General features: G+C 48.9%; 1 protein-coding gene across 5 annotated transcripts in view; it reads right to left on the reverse strand.

The window, feature by feature from the left end:
* ECE1 (endothelin converting enzyme 1) overlaps positions 1-25,880 on the reverse strand; it is a 4,237,764-nt gene that overhangs the window by 446,476 nt on the left and 3,765,408 nt on the right. The gene's annotated exons all lie outside the window — the stretch shown is intronic.

Below are 25,880 nucleotides of genomic sequence, written 5' to 3' on the forward strand. Positions count from 1 at the left end.
CATGGGATGTGACCTGGTCCCACTGAGAGCATGTTTGTGGCCTTGGGGAGTGCATATATGACCTGATCTCTAGAGATACAAGGCAGAAGACTGGTGTCAGGTATGCTTTGGAGCATGGCTGCTGATGACGGGGGGGGGGGAGTCTGTGCCAAATCTGTCAGCTAGCTGGTTGGCAATTTTGTGTGGTATAGTATGAGTGGTGCCATCCACTACCCGTTCAGCACACAGCTGGGCACTCTCTTTTTGATTTTGGACATAGTTAAAGAGTATCTTATTATCCTTGGCTAGGGATGCTATTTTAGCTTCATAGTTTGCTTTAGAGGACTTTACAAGACTTCTGAATTGCTTGTTCAAGATATGGATCGAATTCTCCCTTTGCTGAGTCAGTTCCCTCTTGTTCCTAGACATCAGTTTCTTCCTGTTGTTATATAACCTGTTTATACTTGAGGTCCACTAATATAGCTTCTTTGTTCAGGAGGACCTGGTTTTGACCCAGTCAGGTACAGCCGAGTCCATGCAGTTGTTTTAAGTATTTATACAGCACATTTAAATACACCACTGCATAGGAGTCATTGTTGTCTGTGATTGCGGGGAGTATAAAACTTTTTATACCACTGCTTAGTAGGTTGTAGTTTGTTTTTGAAAACGTTTTAGTTGTTTTGTTTCTGTGGGAGTGTTGGGTCCAACAGTTAGTTGGAACAAGACGGCTTTACAGTCCGACCTTACTAGGGAGGGCATCACACAGGGGGGAATGTAGTAACCCCCCCATGCTGGTGAGTACTATGTCTAGGACATCTGAACCTCTTGTGGGGGTACAGACTATCTGTTCCAGAGCATTTGTGTTGACAAAGTCCGGGAACCTCTGGGCGAGCATGTTTGAGCTCATGTACATCTCCTACTCTCCTTGCTGATTTTCTACGGTTTAAATATTTTTTTCTAGCATCTCACTGCCATTTTTCTGCTATGTTAAACATTCCCTAGTCGTTCCAGCTAAAACTATAGCTATAGCATTGTCAAGATACAGGTTTGCTGCATCTGGGTCTGTTTGTAGTGTGTGTCTGTTCTGAGCACATTTTCCAGGCCATCACAGATTGGAAGGGGCCTTTATGCACTCTATTGAGAGGATTGTGCTAATTGGAACCTGTCTGGTGGAGGTTGGCTGGTCTACGGCATGGAATAAATACTCACTGGTCCTTTTAAACAGTTTGAATTTTTTTTTCAAGTTTTTAGATGCTAGTATTTAAGTCATGCATTTGAGCAGGTTTCTGTTTGTCTGCACGTTGAACAGCATTGTGCACTGCCACAATTGTGTGTCATAGCAGGACAGATTAATTGAACAGATTTTCCCTTAGTTACAGCTGTAGCACATTAGTGTAGCCCTCATCCTTAGTACCTTCCCAGTCAAAGAAATATTGCTAGTGAGCTGAAACATATTAAATTCTCAACAAAACAAAACAAAAAAACAGGCAGAAATATCCATCCACTGAGCTCCTCCCTGATCAATCCTGAAAAGCCCCCCAAGTGACAACAGTCTTCAACCCAGCATTATGGACAGTTGGACCACCCTTGTTTCCCCTGCTAACCTTCTTGACTTGGGTCTCTTGAGGCAGTGTAATAATTGTCTCATGTACACCAACAACCCTCTACTAATAACTTACTCTAATATAGAGTGTGAGAGATGCATCTGCATCATGAATCTTGAACCCATGCTCTCTCGCAATCAAAACAGTAACACGGAAGAGGGTGTCAACCCACCCACCACTACACATGCACACAACACAAAACTCAACAAACGTGGAGGTTCTCTTAAAAAAACTACAGAGACACCAGAGACCTCCAAAACACAAGACTGCTACAAGCTCCCACAGCACCCATGTCACACAGCAACACCAGTGTCTCACCTACCAAGCCCGTAAGGAGTAACCTTCAAAATACAATTTTATTAGTCATTGGGACTCGATACTAAGACAATGATGTCCCACTCACAAGGCTGGACAAGGAGAAAGTCACAGTCAGTTGCCTATCCAGTGCCAGGAGTCATCAGATCACTCATGCACTCCGGTCTTTCAGCAACAAGTACCATCATGACTCTGTCAGAGTTCATGTTGGAGTGAACGAACTGAGAAGTACCTCACTGGACTATATGAAGACAGACATGACTGAGCTCTCCGAGTACATGTCCCAGGCAGGTATGTCCCTAAACTTGAGCAGCATACTACCCTCACCTAGAATGATGCCACATTATAAACAACAAAAAAGAAGTTATGTACTCACCATAACATTCCATCCGAGTAGTTAGACTTCATTTGTCAGCAGCCTATGGGTTCCGGATCCAAGTTAGCAGCTTACCAAGCTAAAGATCAGAGCTCCAAGCTCCTCTCCCTTACCCATGCAACACTGCAACCTCCTTCAATCCTCAGATCGAGTTTGCCACCCAAAAACGTGACACACAACAACCTAAGCCAAAAAGACCTGACCCAAACTCGTACACCAGGCTCGTCAAATACAGGACATCGAGCCCAAACAGAGCAATAACCATTAAGGTCAGGGGGAAGGAGGGATGGAAGGTTGCTGACAAATGAAGTCTAACATCTCAGATGGAACTTTATGGTGAGTACATAACTTCTTTATCTGAAGTTGTTAACTTCATCTGATCATCAACCTGTGGGACAGAATCCCCAGCTACCTGAAATCTTGGGAGGCCCGTAAGGAAGAATATTCCGGAGCACTGCAGAGCCAAAGGACGCCCTTCCTCTAGACACCAAATCTAGCATATAATAAGTAATGAAGGTGTGACAGGAGGCCTAGGTAGCTGCTGAGTAGATATCGTCCGGGGAAACTCTAGATCAGAATGCAGCAGAAGTAGCCATAGAACGGGTGGAGTGAGCATGAACCCCTTCTGGTGTTGGTAATCCAAATTCTTTATATGCTTGCAAGATACAAAGCGAAATCCACTTAGCGACGGTCACTTTTGAAACTGGTTTTCCCAAAAAGGGTCTAGCAAAGGAAACGAAAAGCTGATCAGATTTACAGAAAGGGTTTGGACCTATGTAAGCAAAAACGTAACTGCCTGTGCACATGCAGCAAATGAGGTTTATATTCCCCTTTACTTTGAAAATTAGGGAAAAATACAGGCAAATTAATAGACTGATTAATATTTGACTCCGAAGCAACTTTAGGAAGAAAAGACGAGTTTGTCCCAAGAGATGCCCTATCCTTGTGAAAAAGTAAGTATGGGGGTTTCATACATAGCACCTGAAGCTCCGACACTCTCCTGGCTGAAGTAATAGCCACCAGGAAGGCTGTCTTCCATGACAAGAATTTCAAGTCAACTGATGCTGCGGGTTCGAATGCGGGCACAACTAAGGCGTGAAGAACCAAAGTCAAATCTCACAGTGGGGAAGGATTCTTAAAAGGAGGCCTCAGAAGAAAAGTACCTTTCAAAAAAGTCTTGCAAATTCTGGCAGCAGCTAGAGAGCCTGAATTTTCCACCACATGAAAATGTGAAATAGCCACCAGCTGGACTTTCACTGTGGAAGAGCTGGCTCCTTGCTGGAAAATATGAGATAAAAAGTCTACCACCACTGGAACCAGAGCGGTAAAAGGATCCAAATTTCTCTGCAAAGCCCAAAAGGAAAAACGTTTGCACTTACTACTGCAAACTTTTCTGGTAGAGTACTTATGTGTCGCTACCAGAATGGATTTAACTGGGGAAGAGATACCGGGAGTCCTAGCAACTAAGGGAACTGGAGCAACCCAAGCTGTGAGCTTGCGGCTGTCCAGATTCGGTGGAAGAATTCCCGAGGGATGACGAATAAGATCTGGAATGGGATCCAAGATCCAGGGTGGAGCAAGGAGATGAGACCACAGGCAAGGGAACCAAACTTGAGGCCAGAACGAGGCTATGAGGATAACTCTTCTCCCCAACAGACGAGCTTTCTGTAAGAATTTTGTCATGAGTGGAAGCAGAGGATACACAAAGAAGACCAGATGGCCAAGCATGGACAAGAGCATTTCTGGGGGCTTCCCCCCATCGGAGGAATTAGAGCAAACAACTCGCTGCACTTCGCATTGGACGGCAATGCAAAGAGATTGCAGCACGGCTGACCCCACCTGAGGAAGATCTGTTCCGCTACATAAGGGATCAGAGACCACTCGTAAGGTGAAAGGATAGTTCTGCTCAATTTGTCTGCCAAAATGTTGGACTGACCCAGGATGTGCATTGCTATCAGAAAGCGGTTGGTGGAGATCGCCCATTCCCACACTCTCATGGCCTCTCGGCAAAGCGGATAAGACCTGGATCCCTAGTTTGTTGATGTACCAGACCAATGACATATTGTCTGACTGGATCGCAATAGTTCCCAGAGGAAGAGAGGTATGAAGGGCCTGCAACACTAAAAGGACTGCTCTCATCTCTAGAATGTTTATATGCAGAACAGTCTCGCTCTGAGTCCACATGCCTTGGACAGTCCTGCACGAACAGTGCCTCCCCCACCCTAAGCAGGAGGCATCCGTGGCCACAGTGGTTTGGGGCAGAGGCAAAACAAAGGGGCGTCCTTTTCGCAGTTCCTGGGATTGAAGCCACCACGAGAGAACTTTTGCACACTTTGGACTTGGAAAGTCTAGAAATTGATGTAGTAGAGACCACTAAACTTGTAACGTCCACTGTAACACTCTCATATGCAGACGTGCACAAGGAATCAGATTTATTGCTGCTGTCATGGACCCTAAGGCTCTCAGGACTAACTCTGCTGGGGTTGCAGGAGACTGAAGGATCGCCAATACATGAAGGGCCAGGCTGTGATGTCGGTCTGGAGTCAAAAATATCCTGGCCTGAAGAGAATCTATTCTTGCCCCTATGAAGTCTAGAATTTGAACAGGTTGGAGGGAAGACTTCTTGAGATTTATCGTGATCCCCAGCCGGGTCGACACCTGAAGGAAGAAATCCCCGGCTAATACAAGTTGATGCCTGGTGGAAGCAGTGAGAAGCCAGTCGTCCAGGTACGGAAAGACCTAAATGCTCTGAAGCCTCAGGTGGGCTGCTACAACTGAGAATGTTCCTGCAAACTCAATTGCAGATGGGAGTGTTGCTCCCACCTCCAGCCAGAGCAGGGAGTTCGGCCCTAGGGTCCATATTGGCTTCAGAGAGGTAAGACCCCCCCATTCAATACATCCCCCTCCATGGGCAATGACGTGCATGAAGCCTACTAGACCAAACTGCACACAATCCAAATATTACTAAACACTCGGGTTATGGGGGATTTCAATTATCCCACCATCAACTGGGAAAAGTACAGTTGTATACACTTACCATAAATGTAGATGTTCGAGTGTGTTCACTGTTGCGGTCATCACATTTGGGTTATCCCTGCCAGGGTAGCCATCGGTTGGCCCGAATATCAGACACTTAGTATTTCTGCATCGGTTGCTGTCACTTGAGGACTGAGGTCAGGTCGTCAGTGGTATAAAGTAAGGCAGCCGACACCATTACATCAGTTTTTCTTGCCCTAACCTGTCAGGAGCCCCCACAGTAGGAGGCCAGGTTCTGGTGGAAGAACCCCACCAGTGGAAAATAAATACCAATATGTCCCTTGTAAGGAAAGGAGAACAGCAACGAAGAAAGGTAACAAAAAGAGAAAGAGAAAAAAGAGTGGTGAAGGGAGGGAAACCAGGATTGCAACAATGAATAAACTCAAGCATCTACATTTATGGTAAGTGTACATAACTGTACTATGTTCTTTGTGTTTCACTGTTGTAGTCATCACATTTCGGAAGATTCCCAAAGCTGAGGAAATAGGTGGAGGCAGTCTAGGAAGCTAGGGGCTGGCTAGGATGCCCTGCAAGACTGCAGAGGCAAACCCTGCCTGGATTTGGAGAAGAGAGGGAGGTGGTAATGCTTGGTAAAAGTGTGAACAGATGTCCAGGTGGCAGCCTCCAAGATATTCCTGGTGGGGACTTCCCTGAAGAAAGCTGCAGAGGTGGAGGCTGCTCTGGTGGAGTGCGTCTTGACCCCCTTGGGGGGAGGCTTACCATGCTGTTTGTAGCAGAAATGGATGCAGTGTTCTATCCATTTGGAAATGGTTTGTTTGGATTTGGCTTTGCCTTCTGCCCCTGTAGCAAAGCTAATCAGCAATTGATCAGACTTTCTAAAGGATTTAGTCCTGTTCAGATAGTATCTGTGCTGTCTGTGCACATCTAGAGTGTGTGAACAATCCTTTCCCCCTTGTTCTGGGGATAAGGAAAGAAGATGGGCAAATGAATGGATTGGATGAGAGCCACACTGGACACCACCTTGGGCATGAAGGATGGGATAAGTTCTGAGGGATACCTGGTCTGCATGGAAGATGATGAAGGGTTCAACAGCCATGAGTGCTTGCAGCTCAGAGACTCTTCTGGCTAAAGTGATGGCCAGAAGGAAGGCCATCTTCCAGAAGAGAAATTTTAGCTCTGCAGAAGAAGCTGGTTCAAAAGGAAGCAGGGTGAGCTTTTCCAAGACAAAGTTAAGGCCCCAAGCTGGTGCTGGAGCCCTTTTGGGGGGCCTCAAGTTGCTAGCCCCTCTGAGGAACTGTTTGATCAAAGGGTGTGAGAAAAGGGGCTGTTCAGTGAGAAAATGAGAAGAAATAGCAGAGGCATGAATTTTTATAGAGGAGAAAGAGACACCACAGTGTAGTAGGTCAGCTAAGTAATCCAGGATGAGAGGGATGGAGGGCTGTGCCGTATTAGCCCCTTATCCTGGATCCAGGTGCAGAACCTTTTCCATTTGTCTGCATAAGACTATCTAGTGCTAGGGCATCTGGCCACATGGATAATATTCAGAATCTGTTTACTGAGGATGGCAGATTGGTTCGGGGTTAGGGAATAAGCCAAGCTGACAAATTGAGTGCCTGCAACTAGGGATGCTAAGCCAAGCTGACAAATTGAGTGCCTGCAACTAGGGATGCTTGAATTCCCCTTCCCTCTGGGTTAGGAAGTTTGGAATCTGAGGAAGATGCCATGCAGGCAGTGGGGACAGGCTGTGCAGCAATGGGTACCAGTGCTGTCGGGGTAAGTCTGGAGCTATAAGAATGGTCCTTGGCTTTTCCTCCCTGATTTTGAGCATTACCCTGGGGATGAGAGGTAGGGGAGGAAAGGCATAGACCAAGAGGTTGACACAGGGGAAGGACAGGGCACCCACTTTCCAAGCCATGCAGTGATGCTCCCTGGTGCAGAATTTGCTGAGCTGATGGTTGGTGTGGGAGGCAAAGAGGTCAACCTTCGGGGTTCCCCATTTCTAAGTTATTAGGAAGAAGGTACTTCTGTTGAGCTGCCACTCATGTGGGTACAAAAGGTTTCTGCTTAATTGGTCTACCAGGGAGTTGAGAGAGCCTGGTAGGTATTGTGCTAACAGGTGTAGTTACACGGAAGAGGCTGTGAGCCAAAGGGTCATGGCCAGCCTGCACAGAGGGTAGGAGAGAGTCCCTCCCTGCTTGTTGATGTATCACATCACAGTGGTGTTTGTCTGTTTTGATCAGGAGAACCCCTAGAGAGAGAAGGGGTTTGAAAGCCATCAAGGCATGCTGCACAGCCATCATATTTGTTTTTGACTGATGTGCAGGGGGATTTGCTGTGGGCTCCATTGGCCCTGCATGCACCTGCCATCCAGGTGTGCACCCTAAGCGTAGTCTGATGCGTCTGTTGTGAGGGTGTGGGGAGACGGGCACCCCCTTGTTGTGGAGCATGCTGTTGCCAACAAGAAATTCCTGTCTGAGGCAAGGAATTATAGGTAGAAGAGTTTCCAGGTCTTGAGAGTGTTGACATCAAAGACTATGTACCACTGAAGTTTCCTCATATGCAGTCTGCCATATGGAATGAGGAGTATGCAAGATGCCACGAACCCCAGAGCTTGCAGGATTTTCCTTGCAGAAAGCTGGGGCCTGGTCGCCAGTTGAGAGAAGTAGGCTGACAGGAAAATTTGTTTCTCTGGTGTAAGGTATGCCATCTGGGATGCTGTGTCCAGACTTGCTCCCAGGAAGATTATCCTTTGGGTGAGCACCTGATTTGATTTATTTTCATTGATTGTGTACCCTAGGGAGGTTAGTAGGCTCTTTACAAAGGCCAGGTGTTTGAGCAGCTTTTCTTGGCTGTCTGCCAGAATAAGGCAGTCATCTAAGTAGGGGTAAATTTGAATATTTCTTTGTCAAAAGGCAATGGCTGGAGGTATGCATTTTGTGAAAACTCTGGGAGCAGTAGATAAGCCAAGAGGAAGCACAGAGAAAGTACAGTTGTGTACACTTACCATACATGTAGATGTTCAAGTGTATTTACTGTTGCAGTCATCACACTTGGGTTGATTCCCAAAGCTGAGGAAGGGTGGAGGCAGTCAAGAAGGGTTAGGGCTGGCTAGCAGGCCTTGTATGACTGCTGTAGCAAATCCAGCTCTGGATTTAGAAAAAAATAGGTAAGTGATGATGCTTGGTGAAGGTGTGTACAGAGCTCCAGGTTGCAGCTTCCAGAATGTCCCTGGTAGAGACTCCCCTGAGAAATGCTGTAGAGGTGGAAGTAGCCCTAGTGGAATGTGTTCTGAACCCCTGTCTGTTAGGTTTTCCATGGTGCTTGTAGCAGAAATGGATGCAGTGTGCTATCCATTTGGAAATGGTTTGCTTTGAAATGGCCTTGCCCTCTGCCCCTGTAGCAAAGCTGACTAGCAGCTGGTCAGATTTTCTGAAAGGTTTAGTCCTGTCAAGGTAGAACTTGAGCTGTCTGTGCACATCCAAGAAGTGCAGTACCCTTTCCTCTTTATTCTGAGGATTAGGGAAAAAGGTTGGCAAATGGATGGATTTGGATTAGACCCACAGTGGACACCACCTTAGGCATAAAGGACAGGTTAGTCCTGAGGGAAACCCTGTCAGCATGGAAAATAATGAAGGGTTTCACAGCCAGTAGGTGCCTGCAACTCAGACACTCTTCTTGCTGAAGTTATGGCTAGAAGCAAGGCTGTTTTCCAAGAGAGGAATTTTAACTCTGCTGAAGCAGCGGGTTCAAGAGGGGGAAGCATGAGCTTTTCCAGTACAAAGTTAAGGTCCCAGGCAGGGGTGGGAGCTCTCCAAAGGGACCTTAAATTGTTAGCCCCTCTCAGGAACTGTTTGATGAGAGGGTGAGAAAATAGAGGTGACTCAGTATTATAATAAGCTGAGATGGCAGAGGCATGAATCTTAATGGAGAAGGACAGGTCTCTGTGGAGTAGCTCTGCTAGGTAATCAAGGATTTGAGATAAGGAGGGCACTACTGTGTCCTTTCCCTGAGACGGATTCCAAGAATACCTTTTTCCACTTCTCAGCATAGGATTTCCTAGTACTAGGCCTTCTGGACTCAAGAATGACATCCAGCACCTGTTTGCTGAGGGTTGCTGGTGGTGTATTCAGGGGATAAGCCAGGCTGCAAGGTTTAGGGTTTGCAACTGTGGATGCAAAACCTGTCCCTCCTGCTGAGACAGCAGGGAAGGTGTCTGATGGAGGTGCCAGTGTGGCACTGTTGTCAAACTACGTAGGAGTGGGTAAAAGTGATGGCGTGGCCAGTCTGGGGCAATAAGAATTGCCCTTGGCCTGTCCTGTTTGATCTTGAGTAATACTTTTGAGAGGAGGGACAGAGGGAGAATGGTATAAATTGAGAGGTTTTCCCATGTGAAAGATAGGGCATCCACCTTCCAGGCCCTGCTGTGAGGGTTCCTGGTGCAGAATTTGCTCAACTGGTGGTTCTCAGGGGAGGCAAAGAAGTCCAGCTCTGGTGCTCCCCACCTCTGGATTACAAGTTTGAAGGAACTGGGCACTGATTTCCACTCTTGTGAGTCCAGTAGATTTCTGCTTAAGTCGTCTGCCAGTGAATTTTGTTTGCCTGGCAGGAATTGCGCTTGTAGGTGCACTTGGTTGCTCAAGGCTGTGTTCCACAGGGCCATGGATAACCTGCAGAGTGGGTAAGAATGGGTTCCCCCCTGCTTGTTTATGTACCACATAACTGTGGTGTTGTCTGTTTTTATCAGCAGCTGTCCTGGAAGGATTAGGTATTTGACGGCTGTCAGAGTATTCTGTACAACTAGCATCTCCTTTTGATTGATATGTAGGAGAATTTGTACTGGGCTCCACTTGCCCTGAATGCATTTGCCTGCCATGTGAGCCCCCCATGCACAGTCTGATGCATCTGTTGTCAGGGTTTGGGCGGTGAGGGGTGAGTGAAAGGCAGTCCCTTGTTGTGGTAGCATGCTTCTGCACACCAAAGGAACTCTGCTCCTAGACAAGGTATGATAGGAATTACTGTTTCCAGGTCCTGAGAATGTTGACACCAAAGACTTTTTAAGTACCACTGAAGTTTCCTCATATGCAGTCGTGCATATGGAATTAGGAGAATGCATGAAGCCATGAACCCTAGGGCTTGCAGTATTTTCCTTGCAGATAGCTGGGTTTTGGTGGCCATTTGATTGAAATAGTTGATCAAACAGACCTGCTTTTCTGAAGTAAAGAATGCCATCTGGGAAGTTGTGTTCAAGCTTGCTCCCAGGAATACAATATTTTGACTGGGCACCAGTTGTGATTTATTTTCGTTGATGGTGTACCCCAATGAAGTTAGGAGTGTTTTTACAAATGCCAAGTGCTGAAGAAGCAATTCCTGACTGCCTATCTGAATCAGGCAATCGTCCAAATATGGGAAAATTTGAATATTTCTATGCCTGCAGTATGCAATGGCTGGAGCCAGGCACTTTGTGAATACTCTGGGTGCAGTAGATAAGCCAAAGGGAAGTGCAGAGAACTGATGGTGCATAGAGCCTGCCCTGAAACGTAGATATTTCCTGCAAGACTCCTTTATGGGGATGTGCAGATAAGCTTAAGTCTAGGGTAACTAACCAGGCATCCTTGGCTAGCATATTGGGAGAAGCTGTTGCAGGGTAAGCATTTTGAATTTTGGGACAACCAGAAAGGTGTTGAGAATTGATAGATCCAGGATTGGGCACCAGGAACAGTCTGGAGTAGAAACCCTGTCCCCTTTGTTCTACTGGAACAGGCAGAATAGCCCTGATCTTGAGCAAGGAAAGAACTTGCTTTTGAGCCTCTGCCCACTGCTTTGCAGGAAGGTCTGGAAACCCGCATGGGGCTGGCAGAGAATGGAAGTAGAATCTGTATCCCTGGGATACAATGTTTAGAACCCATCGGTCCTGACTAATGGACATCCAATTCTTTGCATAAAGGGCGAGTTTTACTCCTAGGGGGCGCAAGCAATTGGGCAGGGCTGGGAAGGATAATTAAAAAGCCATTGTGAACTTTTTCCATAAGGGGGTGGCTTGCCACTCCCTGTTTTTGAGGTGGGAGCACTCCATTGTTTAGATCTCTGCATACCCTGAGACTGTAGTCTTGGTGGTTTGTTTCCTCTGGGTTTGGGCTGACGGGTTGGAAAGAACCATTTTTTAGAAGGCCAATGCCTACTGAAACTAGGTGGCTGTTTGCATAGATTTAGCTTTTTCCTCCATCTTTTTATGAACTTCTGCGTTGGTGAAAAAAAAAATGGTCCTAATTTAAAGGAGCATCAAGTAATTTTGATTTAACATGACCTGGCAAGATTTGTTCCTTCAGCCAAGCATGCCTTCTCACTACAGACCCAGTGACTGCAGCCCTGCAAGATGCTTCTAGGGCAAAGCCACACTGCAAAGTATGCTTACTAACTTGGTTTGCAGAATGCATCAACTCTTGTAAATTAGAAGTTATGTACTTACCATAATGTTCCATCTGAGTAGGTGGATTCATTTGTCTGCAACCTGTGGGTTATGGATCCGATATCGGATCCGAACCGGCATGGTTATCTAGCTATGGATCCGAGCTCTTAGCTCCTCCCCTCACCCATAATGCCCTGCTCTCCCTACATGACCTCAGATCGAGTCTGCCCTGAATCAAAATACCCTGGAAAAGGGTAACACATAATATGCAGGAAACTGACAAGGCCAGGGGGATAGGAGGGCGGGATGGTTGCAGACAAATGAATCCACCTACTCAGATGGAACGTTATGGTAAGTACATAACTTCTAAATCTGAAGTAGGAGATTCATTTGTCTGCAACCTGTGGGACAGAGTCCCCAGCTACCTGAATCTTGGGCGGCCGTCATGGCAGGATATTCCGGAGCACCGTGGAGCCAAAGGATGCTCTACCTTCTAGATGTGATATCCAGCTTGTAATGAGAAATAAAGGTATGAGATGAAGCCCAAGTGGCTGCTGAACAAATGTCATCCAGAGGAATCCTAGCCTTAAAGGCCGCTGAGGTAGAAAATGACCGGGTCGAATGGGCATGGACTCCCTCCGTCGGCCTCCCAGAAGCTTGATAAGCTAAAAGAATACACTGCGAAATCCAGCGTGACAAGGAGACTTTGGAAATTGGCTTACCCAGATTGAATTTGGCAAAGGAAATGAACAACTGGTCGGATTGCCTATGACCAGCTGTCCTGTTAAGATAAAAACGAAGCTGCCTGTGAACATCCAAGGAATGCAGCTTGTATTCACCCTTGTTCTGATATTTGGGAAAGAAAACAGGGAGGTTAATGGACTGATTAATGTTTGCTTCTGAAGCTACCTTAGGAAGAAAGGAGGGATTGGTCCTGAGGTATACGCGGTCCGGATGGAAGACCAAGTAAGGAGGCTTCATGGATAAGGCGTGAAGTTCCAAAACACTTTTGGCCGAAGTGATGGCTACTAAAAAAGCAGTCTTGAGGGATAAAAATTTAAGATCTACTGTGGCCGCAGGCTCGAAGGGGGGAGCGGTCAAGGCCTGAAGAACCAAGGAAAGATCCCATGGAGGAACCGCTTGCTTGATAGGGGGTCTAAGGAGAAAGGTGCCTTTTAGGAAGATTTTACACAATTTGGCAGACATAAGTGGTCCAGAGTCATGACCAACATGATAGTGAGAAATGGCCGCAAGCTGCACTTTGACCGTGGAACTACTGGCACCATCATTAAAAAGAGTGGTTAGGAAGTCTAGCACCAGAGGAAGGGGAACCGTGAAGGGATCTAGACCTTGCCGCTCTGCCCAAATGGAGAATCGTTTCCATTTACTGCGGTACACTTTCCTGGTAGATGGTTTATGAGCCGCTACCAGGATGGCCTTAACGAGGGACGAGATACCAGGAGTCCTAATTAGGAGTGGAACTGGAGCAGCCAAGCAGTTAGCTTCAGGTTGTCCAGATTCGGAGTTGGTAGGTTCGATGGGTGCGATATCAGATCCGGAATGGGATCTGGAATCCAAGGTGGATTCACAGAGTGAGACCTTAGGTAAGGGAACCAGATCTGTCGAGGCCAGAATGGGGCAATGAGGATCATTCTGCACCCCAACCGAGAGGCTTTCTGAAGAACTTGGGGCATCAGAGGCAAAGGGGGGTAAGCGTAAAGAAGACCGGGAGGCCAAGCATGCACCAGAGCGTCTCTCGGGGAATCCCCTGGAGGAGGGATTAGAGCGAAAAAACTGTCGCACTTGGTGTTTAAGGGAGATGCAAAGAGATCGCAACAAGGAGTTCCCCACTGTGCGAAGATACGTTTCGCTACTTGAGCATTGAGAGACCACTCGTATGGGGAGAGAATGGTGCGACTGAGCTTGTCCGCAAGAATGTTGGACCGACCCGGAATATGCATTGCGATGAGAAAGCGGTTGGTGGAGATTGCCCATTCCCACACTCTCATGGCTTCTCGACATAAAGGATAAGACCTGGTTCCCCCCTGTTTGTTGATGTACCAGACCACCGACATGTTGTCTGACTGAATCGCAATTGTTCCCAGGGGAAGAAAGGCCTGAAGTGCTCGCAACGCCAAGAGCACTGCTCTCATCTCTAGAACATTGATATGCAGGGAGGTCTCTGAGTCGTTCCACGTGCCTTGGACCGTCCGGCCTGCAAAATGCCCCCCCCACCCGAGGCGGGAGGCGTCCGTGGTCACCGTGGTGAGAGGGGGAGAAGCACAAAAGGGGCGGCCTCCGTGGAGATCCTGTGAGCGGAGCCACCACAACAGGGACCGCTTGCAAGCCTTGCTGATCGCAATGGTATGATGCAGAGGTAGAGCAAGGTAAGACCACTGAACCTGACGTGTCCACTGAAGGACCCGCATGTTGAACCTGGCGAGTGGAAGAAGAGATATCGCTGCCACCATGGACCCTAGAGCCCTCAGGACCAATTCCGCCGTAACTGAGCTGGAGTGGAGGATGGCCCGCACCTGGAGTCGCAGATTCTGGACTCTGTCGGCTGTGAGGAAGGCTCTTAACTCCCTCATGTCTAACCTGGCACCTATAAAATCTATCAACTGAGTAGGGGCCAGGTTGGATTTTGCTACGTTTATCGTGATGTCCAGGTGGGGAGCTAGATGAAGAAAGGAGTATCGCACCAATGATAGTAGATGCCTTGTTGGGGCGGTAAGAAGCCAGTCGTCCAGGTACGGGAAGACCTGCACCCCCTGAAGCCTCAGGTGGGCCGCAACCACTGCTAATTCTTTGGTGAACACCCTGGGGGCTGTGGTGAGACCAAAGGGAAGGACCCTGAACTGGTAGTGAATGGCTCCCAGCCGGAAGCGAAGAAACCTCCTGGAACGTCTGTCCATCAGTATGTGGTAGTACGCATCCTTGACGTCTACAGAGCACATCCAGTGATTCTCTCCCAGAAGGGGGAGGATGGATTGCAAGGTGACCATCCGGAACTTCTCCTTGGGAACTGCCAGGTTTAACAGGGACAGGTCTAAAATTGGTCTTAGGTCCCCCGTCTTTTTTGGCACTAAAAAGAACCTGGAGTAGAACCCTGATCCGATCTGGTCTGGGGGGATGGGCTTGTTGGCTCTTTTCCCTAGGAGATGGCCAATTTCTGCCGAAGCGGCCTCCCACTGACTGGGTGGAACATTGGGGAGGGATTTTAATTTTGGAATGTGATGAAAGGGGATCTTGTATCCTCTGGATATAATGCGGAGGACCCAGCGGTCTGATGTTATGGACTCCCATGCCGCTAGGTGCTCCGAAAAACGTCCCCCAACTGCCTCCAGAGTGGAGCAGTCGGGCAACCCTTCAGGGCTGCTGCGTGGGCCGTTCAGAGAAAGGTTCTCTGGACCCGAAGTTCCTGGGAGCCCCTCTGCCCCTGGGGCGGCGTCCTCCCTGTCCTCCTCTGCCACGGAAGGACTGGTTGTCCGGAGCGGGTTGGGATTGCTGCAACTTCCGGAACCACATCTTCTTCTGGCCTTTTGGTTCCTAGAGTAGGACCTCTGGGGCACAGAGAAGCGGATTCCGACAGCAGACAGCGTCTTCCCGTCCTTTTCGCTCTGGGTCAAGGTGTCGCAAACTGTCTTGCCAAAAAGGGCAGAACCATCAAAGGGGGCGTTCGCGAAGGACACCTTGAAGGGCTCCGTGAAATCGCAATGGCGGAGCAAGGCCTGGCATCTCGTGACTAGGCCTACTCCTGCAGCTCTAGCGGCTCCCTCTGTAGCATGGGACAGCAACCGCATAGAGGTATTCGTCACGGACCGAAGAGTGGCCATACGGGTGGACTCAGGGGGCGATGCAGCGTATTCTTTAATAAGATCGCGCTGCATCCTGATAACATGTGCCAGGTAGTTGAGCGCCCTCACTGAGAAGGTCGCTGAACTAAACATTCGCTTCCCCAAGCGGTCCATCATCTGAGACTCCTTGCTCGGAGGATGGACCGAGGGACTCTCCTGGGCGAGTTCCCTCTTGGTGGCTGTTGCCGTCAACATGGCATCTACCGGAGGCCCCTAATCCAGTGGGCACGGTCTGCAGGGGGGCTAAGGATACGGTCTGGCCTTTTGGGGAGTGGCTCCACGGTGTCCGGTTCCTTCCACGCCCTGGTGGTAATAAGGTCCACCAGGGGGTCGGCAGGAGGGGACACCCAAGAGGTAGACGGGCCCGCTTCGAATGCCTCCAAGAACACGGACTCGTCCAAGGAAGACTTGGGGGCAGAGCACCCCCCCCCCTTATGCGAAGCATTTCCATGATGTCTCCAAAGGAGACATCCTCGGGGGGTGATCTTGGGGAGCCTTCCCCTTCCTCCAAATCCGTGTCTTCTGTTAAAGACTCAGGGGAGTCTATGTGCCTCCTTTTACACGTATGCTTGCGAGGTGCTTCCTCGGGGGGGCTGTCCGAGGAGCCCTCGCAAGCAGTGTCTTGTTCCAATAGAACAGCTTGGGGCATTGGAGCGGGCTGTCCCAGTGGCCGGATGGTGGAAGCCTGACCCAGTGCAGATGGAGCGCGGGAAGGAGCCGAAGCAAGTGCCGGGGGTCCGGAAGCCCTCAACAGGGCCCTCTCCACTACATCAAAAGCCGAGGGGGAGCCAGCCTCGACCAAAGGATCCGAAAGTCAGCTCCTCCTCGGATCCGAAGAGTGGATCGGAGCCGGCCCCGAGACACACGGATCCGAGGGGCCAGTGCGCTCCGACACAGATGGCGCCGAAGGCACACTGAGTCCCCCGGATCCGAAGCTCGGAGCCAGGCTCCGAGAGGTCGGATCCGAAACACTCGAGGGCAGGGTCAGATCCTAAGTACCTAGTACTATCGGCGCCGACCCACCCCCGGCTCCAAAGCTGCCCGGCTCCGAAGGCTCCGAACCCGGGTAGCGGGTCGGAGAAGGAGCTATAGGCTTGTAAAATGGGGTCGAGCTCCCCCCCAGAGGGGGGGGGGGAGGCAGGAGCACTCCCATCTGCATCTGGGCCTGGATGAACCTTATCATCCGGTCCAGATCGGCGTCGGAAAGGCTATACGTAGATCTCGAAGAGGCTACGGAGGTAGGCCTTGAGTGCCTCCTCGATAGCCTCAACGGAGATCGGGTCTCATCCTCCTCAGGCCCCAGTGAAAAGCAGACCGGAGCCGAGGGGGGGGGGGGCAGCAGCCAAGGTGGCCGGAGGAGAAGCCCGCTTAGCTGGCGGGGCCAAAACGGAGGTCTCGGCACGCTGCTTGTGGTGCTTCTCTCTGATCCTTTTTTCTTGCCCCTCTCTCCTCCAACTATGCAGCGGGAGGTTGATTCCCAGGTGGAGGAGGGGGAGCAGGCGAGGAGGGAACCGTAGCCACAGTACCCACCTCAGGAGCAGGAGCCGAAGCCGAGTCTGGGGGTAGAAGTCCCGCCAGGACCAGCTTCGACCTCCACTCCTTCAATGCCCTGGGGTTGAACCCTGCACAAATGGAACATCCAGAAGTGAGGTGTTCAACCCCAACGAGCTTGACCGAGTGTGGCCATCAGCAGGGGAAAGCTTATGGCCACACTCGGAGCACTTCGAAAATATTGCCTTAGGGGCTTCTGACATAACTCTAGTCTTTTTTTTTTTTTTTTTTTTTTAACAAATAAAAGACAGAGAACTAGTACTAAACTAGCACACGCACAAGGCCCCAAACAGCACACTCAAACAAAACTCAGAACCAGCGAGGGGAGGGAATAAAATAAGAAGTTATGTACCTACCATAACGTTCCATGTTAGTTGTCTTCTCTCGCCTTCTTTCTTGCTTGATGGGTTCGGAGCCGATCCTCGGCTCTGACTCGGCACTTGCTTTAGCTCGAGAACTCCTTTTACCAGCTCGAGGCAGCCCCATATCCCATGATGCAAGGCAGTAAGTACCCAGATCTCGTTTGTTGACAAAGGGCAATAACACCAAGCAAAAAATACTTCCCAAAGGAAGAAGAAACTTACAGATGGAAAAAGGACCAGGTCTGAATGGTCTTTAGCATAATAGTTTCTTATACAAGGTCTGTCCAGGCCAGGGGGAAGGAGGGAGGGTCACAAGAAAGAAGGCGAGAGAAGACAACTAACATGGAACGTTATGGTAGGTACATAACTTCTTAATGTTAAGTTGGCAATCTCGCCTTCATTCTTGCTTGATGGGACCGTCCTAGCACCTCTATCCTGGGTGGCTCAATGGAACAAACTCTTGAGGACTGTAGAGCCAAAACTGGCTCTGTCCCTGGAGGCCAAGTCCAATTTGTAATGGGAAACAAAAGTGTGAGGAGTGGCCCAAGTGGCCGCTGCACAAATAGTGTCCAAAGGAAGTCTAGCCTGAAAAGCTGTAGAAGTAGCTAAACTCCTGGTTGAATGTGCTTTAGGTTTTGAGCACAGCTGTTTTTCCCTGAGCGTATAGATTTCAGTGATGACCGAAGAAAGCCATCTGGACAAAGTCACTTTAGAAACAGGAAGGCCTTTTTTATTATCCGCATAGGAAACAAAAAGTTGATCAGATTTTCTAAATTTTTTTGTTCTGTCCAAATAATATCTGAGTTGACGGTGGACGTCAAGATAATGTAGCTTTTGTTCAGCCCTATCTGAATAGTTAGGAAAAAATACCAGGAGATCAATGGATTGATTGAGATTGTTCTTTGAAGCAACCTTAGGTAAAAAGGATGGATTAGTTCTCAAAGATACTCTGTCTTTGTGAAAAATCAAATAGGGGGGTCGAACCGAAAGAGCATGAAGTTCAGACACCCTCCTGGCAGATGTAATAGCCACTAGAAATAAAGTTTTCCAAGAAAGATATTTCAGGAACAAGAAACAGCTGGCTCGAAGGGGAAGAATCAAGGATGTCAGCACTAAATTTAGATCCCACTGAGGAGGAGGATTCCTGATTGGAGGCTTCAGTAGGAAAATTCCTTTCAAGAAGGCCCTGCAGAGCCTATGGGACATAATATTATGATCTGCTATCCCGACATGAAAATTAGAAATAGCAGCCAATTGAACTCTGACTGTGGAAGAAGAGGAGCCTGCATGAAAAATCTCTGCTAAGAAGTCCAGAACTGCCTGAACAGGGACAGTAAAGGGATCAATATTTTGGGCCTTAGCCCAATAAGAGAAACGTTTCCATTTGCTTGTGTAAATCCTCCTGGTAGAGGATTTTAGTGAAGCTACTATGATGTCTCTAACTGGGTTAGAGATCAAAGGAAGCCTGGCTAAGGAAGGAAGTGGAGCAACCATGCTGTGAGGTTGAGAGAAGGGATTGACCGGTGCAGCTGACCGGATTGGTGAATCAGTAGATCTGGCACTGGGTCCAGATGCCACGGCTGCACCAAAAGGTGATGATGGAGGAACGGAAACCAAACTTGTCGAGGCCAGTAAGGGGCAATGAGAATCAGTTTGGCTCTCAAAACGGTAGCTTTCTGGATCACCTGAGGGATCAGAGGAAATGGAGGGAAGGCATAAAGAAGTCCCTGGGGCCAATCCTGGGTCAGAGAGTCTCTGGGGGGATGGCCTGATAGAGGAAAGAGGCTGAAGAAGTCTGGACATTTGCTGTTTTGGGGAGTAGCAAAAAGATCGCAACATGGACGACCCCATTCCAGAAAAATCTCTTCCGCTATAGATTGTTTGAGAGACCACTCGTGAGGCATGAGAATAGCTCTGCTCAATCTGTCCGCTATAATGTTGGTTTTCCCAGGGATATGCGTTGCTACCAGAAACCGATGAGAGGAGATCGCCCATTGCCAAAGTCTGAGCTTCTCGACACAAGGGTAGGACTTGGTTCCGCCCTGTTTGTTGATATACCAAACTACAGACATGTTGTCTGTGTGGACTGCAATTGTCCCTACGGAAGAAAGTCGTTGAGGGCGTGCAACGTAAAAAGCACTGCTCTCATCTTCAGGACATTTATGTGCAGGTGGTACTCGAGCGGTTGCCACGCCCCATGAACCATCCTGCCCTGATAATGACCCCCCACCCGATCAGGGAGGCATCCGTGGTGACAGTGGCTATCGGGGACGGAGGTACAAAGCACCTGCCTTGGTGAACCTGAGACGATGTGATCCACCAAGCAAGATGTTCTTTGCATGCTTGTGTCACCAGAATCTGGTGACGCATTGGGAGTTGCTGGTATGACCACTGTGTGAACAGCATCCACTGAAGGAGGCGCATGTAGAACCGAGCCAGGGGAAGAAGAGTAATGGCCGCAGCCATGAGACCTAATACCTTTAGAACCATTCTGGCCTGTTCTTTCTTGCTGGCCAGAATGATCCTGACATGAGTTTGAATGTCTGAAACTCTTTGTTCTGTAAGGGTAGCTGACATCCGAACAGTATCTAAGTTTGCCTATGAAGGTAATAGTCTGGCAGGGTGATAAGGATGACTTTTCGAAGTTGATTGAGATGCCTAAATGAGAACACAGGTCTATTGTGTAATCCCTGGCTTGTATAAGCTGATGCCTGGTGGTGGCTGACAGGAGCCAGTCGTCGAGATACGGAAACACCTGGAATCCCTGACGTCTCAGGTGAGCCGTTACCACTGCCATACATTTGGTGAACACTCTGTGGGCCGTAGTGAGACCAAAGGGCAGGGCTCTGAACTGGAAGTGACTGGACCCCAGCCGAAAGCGGAGAAATCTCCTGGAGCGTCTGTGAATTTTGATGTGATAGTATCGTCCTGAAGATCTATTGAGCACATCCAGTTGTCCTTCTGTAAGAAGGGCAGAATTGACTGAAGAGTGACCATTGGGAATCTTGTTTTCCTGACAGACTTGTTGAGTCTGCTGAGATCCAATATTGGTCTCCAGTCTCCCGTCTTTTGGGGACCAAAAGAACCTTGAGTAGATTCCGGCTCTGAATGGTCTACTGTAACTGGCTGAATGGCTCTTTTTGCAGTAGTTTTGCGATTTCTAACTCTGCAATGTCCCTTAGACCGGTGGTACATCTGGAAGGGAACTTGAGGATGGGACTTTCCTCGAAAGGAATTATGTAACCCTTGGATATGATCGACTGTACCCATCTGTCTTGAGTGAGGGAATGCCAGGCTTCTGGGTACAGTGATAATCTTCCCGACTGCCTCCAAGGAGGGACAGCCGGGCAACACCTCAGGGATGTTGAAAGGGCTTATCAGAGAGGCTCCCTGTTTCCCTGGTTCTTCGGACCCCTCTGCCTCTAGAGCGTCTGTTGTTGTTACCCCTCTGCCTCTAGGGGTAAACTGACCACGTGAATCCGGCGTGACTCCTTGGGATTTACGGAACCACATCTTCCCACCCTTCTGTCCTTTGGGATAAGGCCTAGAAGGGGTGGAAAACGGACTCCAACAGCAGAAAGAGTCTTGCCGTCCTGCTCACACCTGGTCAAGGTTTCCTTCACCTGAGGGCCAAACAAAGCTGACCCATCAAAGGGAGAATTTGTGAAGGACGCCTTAAAGGGATCCGAAAATCACATAGCCGCATCCAGGCTTGGCGTCTAAGAGCCACACCTGTGCCTGCGGCTCTACGTGCTCCATCCGCAGCATAAGATATTAGCCGCATGGAGGAGTTAGCAATGGAATTGAGGGTTCCTAGCTGCGAAGCAATCTTTTCTTGAGCCCCTGCAGCTGTAGGATCCTGAACTACTTCTCCCAGCTCCTTGAGGATATCTCTTTGGAGTCTGGTGAAGTGACATAGGTAATTCAGCGAACGCATAGCAAAGGTCGCTGAGGAAAACATCCGCTTACCGTACCTATCCATGGTCCTAGAGTCCTTATTAGGAGGATGGACGGGCACGGAAGGATCTGCAAGTTCCTTTTGGTGGCCGCAGCCACCACCATGGCATCAGCGGGGACACCCTTGGTAAGGAATTGTTTGTCACTAGGGGCAATGATAAATTTAGAAGGCCTCCTAGGGACTGGCTCTACAGAGTCAGGAGCTGCCACGCCTTCGTGCAATAACCTGCATAAGGGGTCGAAAGGCGGAGACACCCAGGAGGTGGAGGGCTGAGATCCAAACGCCTCTAGGTATACTGACTCATCCTCAGAGGGATTGTTGGTGGGCCAGTTTCCCTCTGTTTCAGAAGTTCTAGGATGTCTGAGAAGGAGACATCCTCAGAGGGGATCTAGGGGATCCCTCTGACTCATCAAAGTCAGTATCCGGTGACAGACTCGGGAGTCTACATGCTTCCTCTTACAAGCCCTCTTCCTAGGAGGGTCTCCCGACTCATCAGGCGAATCCTCTGAAGAGGGGGAAATTCCCAATGGGGAAACCTGAGGCGGAGGATCTCTGGGTCCTGTAGCAAGAGAAGTGGCAGAGATGTCAACAGGTACTATAGAGGGAGGAGCTACGGAACAGACTGCTGACTGATACCAGTGGCCAGTACACTCTTCATCACCTCGAATGCTCCCCTCCCAGGCAGGTCCGAGAGAACCCGCTCCGAAGAGCTAGGAACTCCAGGGGCCACCGAAAGGGAAGTCTCCGAGGCAGATGTCGGAGCCGAGCTCACCAAGGCCGAGGCTCCAAGGGAAGAGCGGGCTCGGACAAGGGTCCGATGCCACTCACCCCTCGGAGGAGACCATGGAAGCCCGACCACCGAATCCCTCTAAGGAAGAGGAGATAAGGGTAGAGGCTGGAGGAACAGAAGGGGTATCCGTCCTCCAGCCGTAGCAGTAACCATGCCCGAAGACTGCAACTCCAAGCTCTGGGGTAGAGTTGAAGGAGGAACTGTAACGGGTGTGGACCAACAGTCGTCTGCTGAGACGGGCTGTGTAACATTTGGGCCAGTACCTGTGACTTGAGTAATCTACTGACCACTCTCTCTAGGTCATGATCTGACAACCTGGATGACCTTGAAGATCGGCTCCGATGGCTCCGTTCCGATAGAAGAGGTGAAGCCGAGCGAAAGTATCGGCTCCAAGGAAGGAGATCTCGACCTCTTACTGGAATGCGCCATGGGACCCGATACTACAGATCCTGTCGGAGCCGACTTCGGAGCCGACAGAAGGTCTCGATGTATCGGCCCCAGCCGGAGCCGATACAGCCACCAAAGTAACGGTGTCGGAGCCGATCGGAGCCGACACCGATGCCTGTGCCACATGGGTGTCGGAACCGATCGGAGCCGACATCGGTGGACAATACAGATTCGGCACCGATAGCCATCGGTGCCGAAAAGCTGTCAAGCCAGAATCGGCTCCAGCCGGCGATCTCGACTCAATGCAGTCGGAGCCGAGGCCGCAGGCTTAGATACAGAAGCCTGGGCCTTGGCAGGTTTTGTTGATTTTGGTGGAGCCGACTTAGCCGGAGAGCCCTCCGGCAAGAAGGCCCCTAAGAATCAACTTGCGTCTCTCCTGCAGGACTCTCTGGCTGAAGGAGTGACAAATAGCACAGGAGTCCTGCAGGTGAAGAGGGCCCAGACAATACAGGCAAGAAGTGTGACCGTCTGTCAGAGACATCTTCTGACAGCACGAGTCACACTTCTTAAAACCTGAAACCCTCTCCTTTGACATGGTGCCGAACACACAACACACACACACCAGTCAAATTAAATTAAACAAAATACCAAGAGGTATTCTATAAAACACCAACACACACACCCTAACAGGGGGGGGGATGGGATAGGGAATTGACTAACAAAAAATTAAAAGAGACAGGGAATTTCTGTCAGAAAGGGATAGAATTAAATTTAAACTATCAAAAAATTAGTTTTAGACTAAAAAGGGGCTTGAAAAATCACAAAAGTGAACAACTTACCAGGAGCTGGTAAAAAGAAGACCTCCCAAGCGAAGCGGCAAACGAGATCTGGGTACTTACTGGCTTGCATCATGGGATATGGGGCTGCCTCGAGCTGGTAAAAGGAGTTCTTGAGCTAAAGCAAGTGCCGAGTCGGAGCCGAGGATCGGCTCCGAACCCATCAAGCAAGAATGAAGGCGAGATTGACAACTTAACATTTAAAGTTTTAGAAGTAAAAATTTAAAACCGAAACTATCAAAAGATTAAAGGAAACCTAACACAATCACTCAAAACTGACTACAAAAAGGCAAATTAAAGCTTTATTTAGAGATTAATAATCACTTAGCTGAAGAGCTCAGACGATCCAAGACCTGGTTACCAGCGCGGCAAACTAGATCTGAGGTCATGTAGGGAGAGCAGGGCATTATGGTTGAGGGAAGGAGCTAAGAGCTCGGATCCATAGCTGGATAACCATGCCGGTTCGGATCCGATATCAGATCCATAACCCACAGGTTGCAGACAAATGAATCTCCTACTTCAGATTCTTTATTTTCTGCACAATCTGGAAGTAACACCATTTTTTGTTTAATTAGTTCCATAATATGTTGTTGGTACTTCCACATTTGAAACAAGCAATTCAATTCCCTGATTGCAATAGTCGCAGAGGTGTATAGCTTCTTACCCCATCTGTCTAAAGCACTGGAATCCCTGTCTGAAGTGGTAGGATTTTTGGCTGTAGTAGCCTTAATGCCTTTTGGTCCCTGGGAAATGGTCTCTGGGTCCGCAGTAGGATTCAAAGAGAAATTTGAGAGAATCAGGTACTCTGTAGTACATGGCAGGTTTTCTAGGGGCCGGTGGTAAAGTGTCTGGAGTAAGACTAGATTCCATGAAGACATCATCTACAATATCCAGGACAGGGGGTATAGCTAGAGGCTTGTGCTGAGGCAACTCTAAAAATTCTCTGAGTCTCTTTTTAGACTGAGGATAGTCCTGGCATTCCCAGCGGAAATGCTCTGTCAAAGTATGCAAGGTTTCACCAAAAGAAAAATACTCTGGAGGGGAGGCAGAGGGAACAGAATCCTCTTCATCTGAATCCTCATAGGTAGATAAGGGTATGTCTTGGTAATCAGAAGGGTCAGAGTCATCGGACTCCTGGTCTGCAAAATCTGAATGAAACTCAATTCTTTGTCTTTTAGCAGGGGAAGGCTGGAGGAATGCATTCCTTTGCATCAGAATCCTCATAAGTGGAGAGGGGCTGCATGTCTTCATAGTCAGATGCATCGGACTTTTGTTCAGACAAAACGACTGGGGACAGATCTCTTTCTTTTTGAGGGGGTAGTTTTTCTTTCCCTCATCAGCATAAGGTCTTCTGCCATTTCAAGCATTTGAGACTGAGGAAAGGTAGCAGGTGCTTGAGAGTGGGTAGTCTGTTTCTTGGGTGTGGTTTGAACCCTGGGCCTAAAGAACTCGGTTGTTTTCAAAAGAACAGTAGTCATGAAACAAGAGGTCTGTTTGTGTCGAGATTCGGTGGTGTGAAGGACTTCCTCGGAAGCTGGTGCCTGCTCAGCGGCTCCGGACCCATCCAAGGTAGAGACGACCGCAGGATCCTTACAAGAAAAATAATTTTGCGGCATGCTGGACTCCGAAAGGGTCTCAGTAGTGGCCTGTGAATCAACTGAAGCGGGCATCAGGGGCTGTGAAAGCACCTCACTGAGTACCAGAGTACTGACGACTAGCTTAATGGAAGAGTTGTCAGAAGGTTTGGACCTGTGAGGTCGGTCTTTGTCTTTATCTTTACGTTTTTTCAAAAGATCTGCTGTCGGATGGCTTACCAAAGCCATATCTGAATTTGAGGACTGTAAACGAAAATATCTGGCTACAATAAGGGCCCGACAATGGACAGCTCTGGCGTTAAAGCACAGAAGCGACAAAGTACAGTTGTGTATACTTACCATAAATGTAGATGTTCGTGTGTGTTCACCGTTGCAGTCATCACATTAGGGTTATCCCCTGCCAGGGTAGCCCTCGGCCGGCCCGAATACCAGAGGCTTAGTATTTCTGTGTCGGTTGCTGTCGCTTCAGGACCGACGTCAGGTCTTCAGTAGTATAAAGTAAGGCAGCCAATGCCATTACATCAGTTTTTCTTGCCCTGTCAGGAGCCCCCAAGTGGGAGCCAGGTTATGGTGGAAGAACCCCACCAGTAGAAAATAAATAGCAATATGTCCCTTGTAAGGAGAGCGAGAGAGAAAGAAGAGGGGGGTGGAGGGAGGGAAACCAGAACTGCAACAGTGAATACAATCGAACAGCTACATTTATTGTAAGTGTACACAACTGTACTATGTTCTTCGTATTTCACTGTTGCAGTCATCACATTTGGGTTGATTCCCAAAGCTGAGGAAAAGGGTGGAGGCAGTCAAGGAGACTGGGCTGGTTAAGATGCCCTGCAAGACTGCAGTGGCAAAGCCTGCCCTGGATTTGGA

Source organism: Protopterus annectens, chromosome 2.part1 (genome assembly GCF_019279795.1).
Source record: "Protopterus annectens isolate FY-2018-M chromosome 2.part1, PAN1.0, whole genome shotgun sequence".
NCBI lineage: Eukaryota > Metazoa > Chordata > Ceratodontiformes > Protopteridae > Protopterus > Protopterus annectens.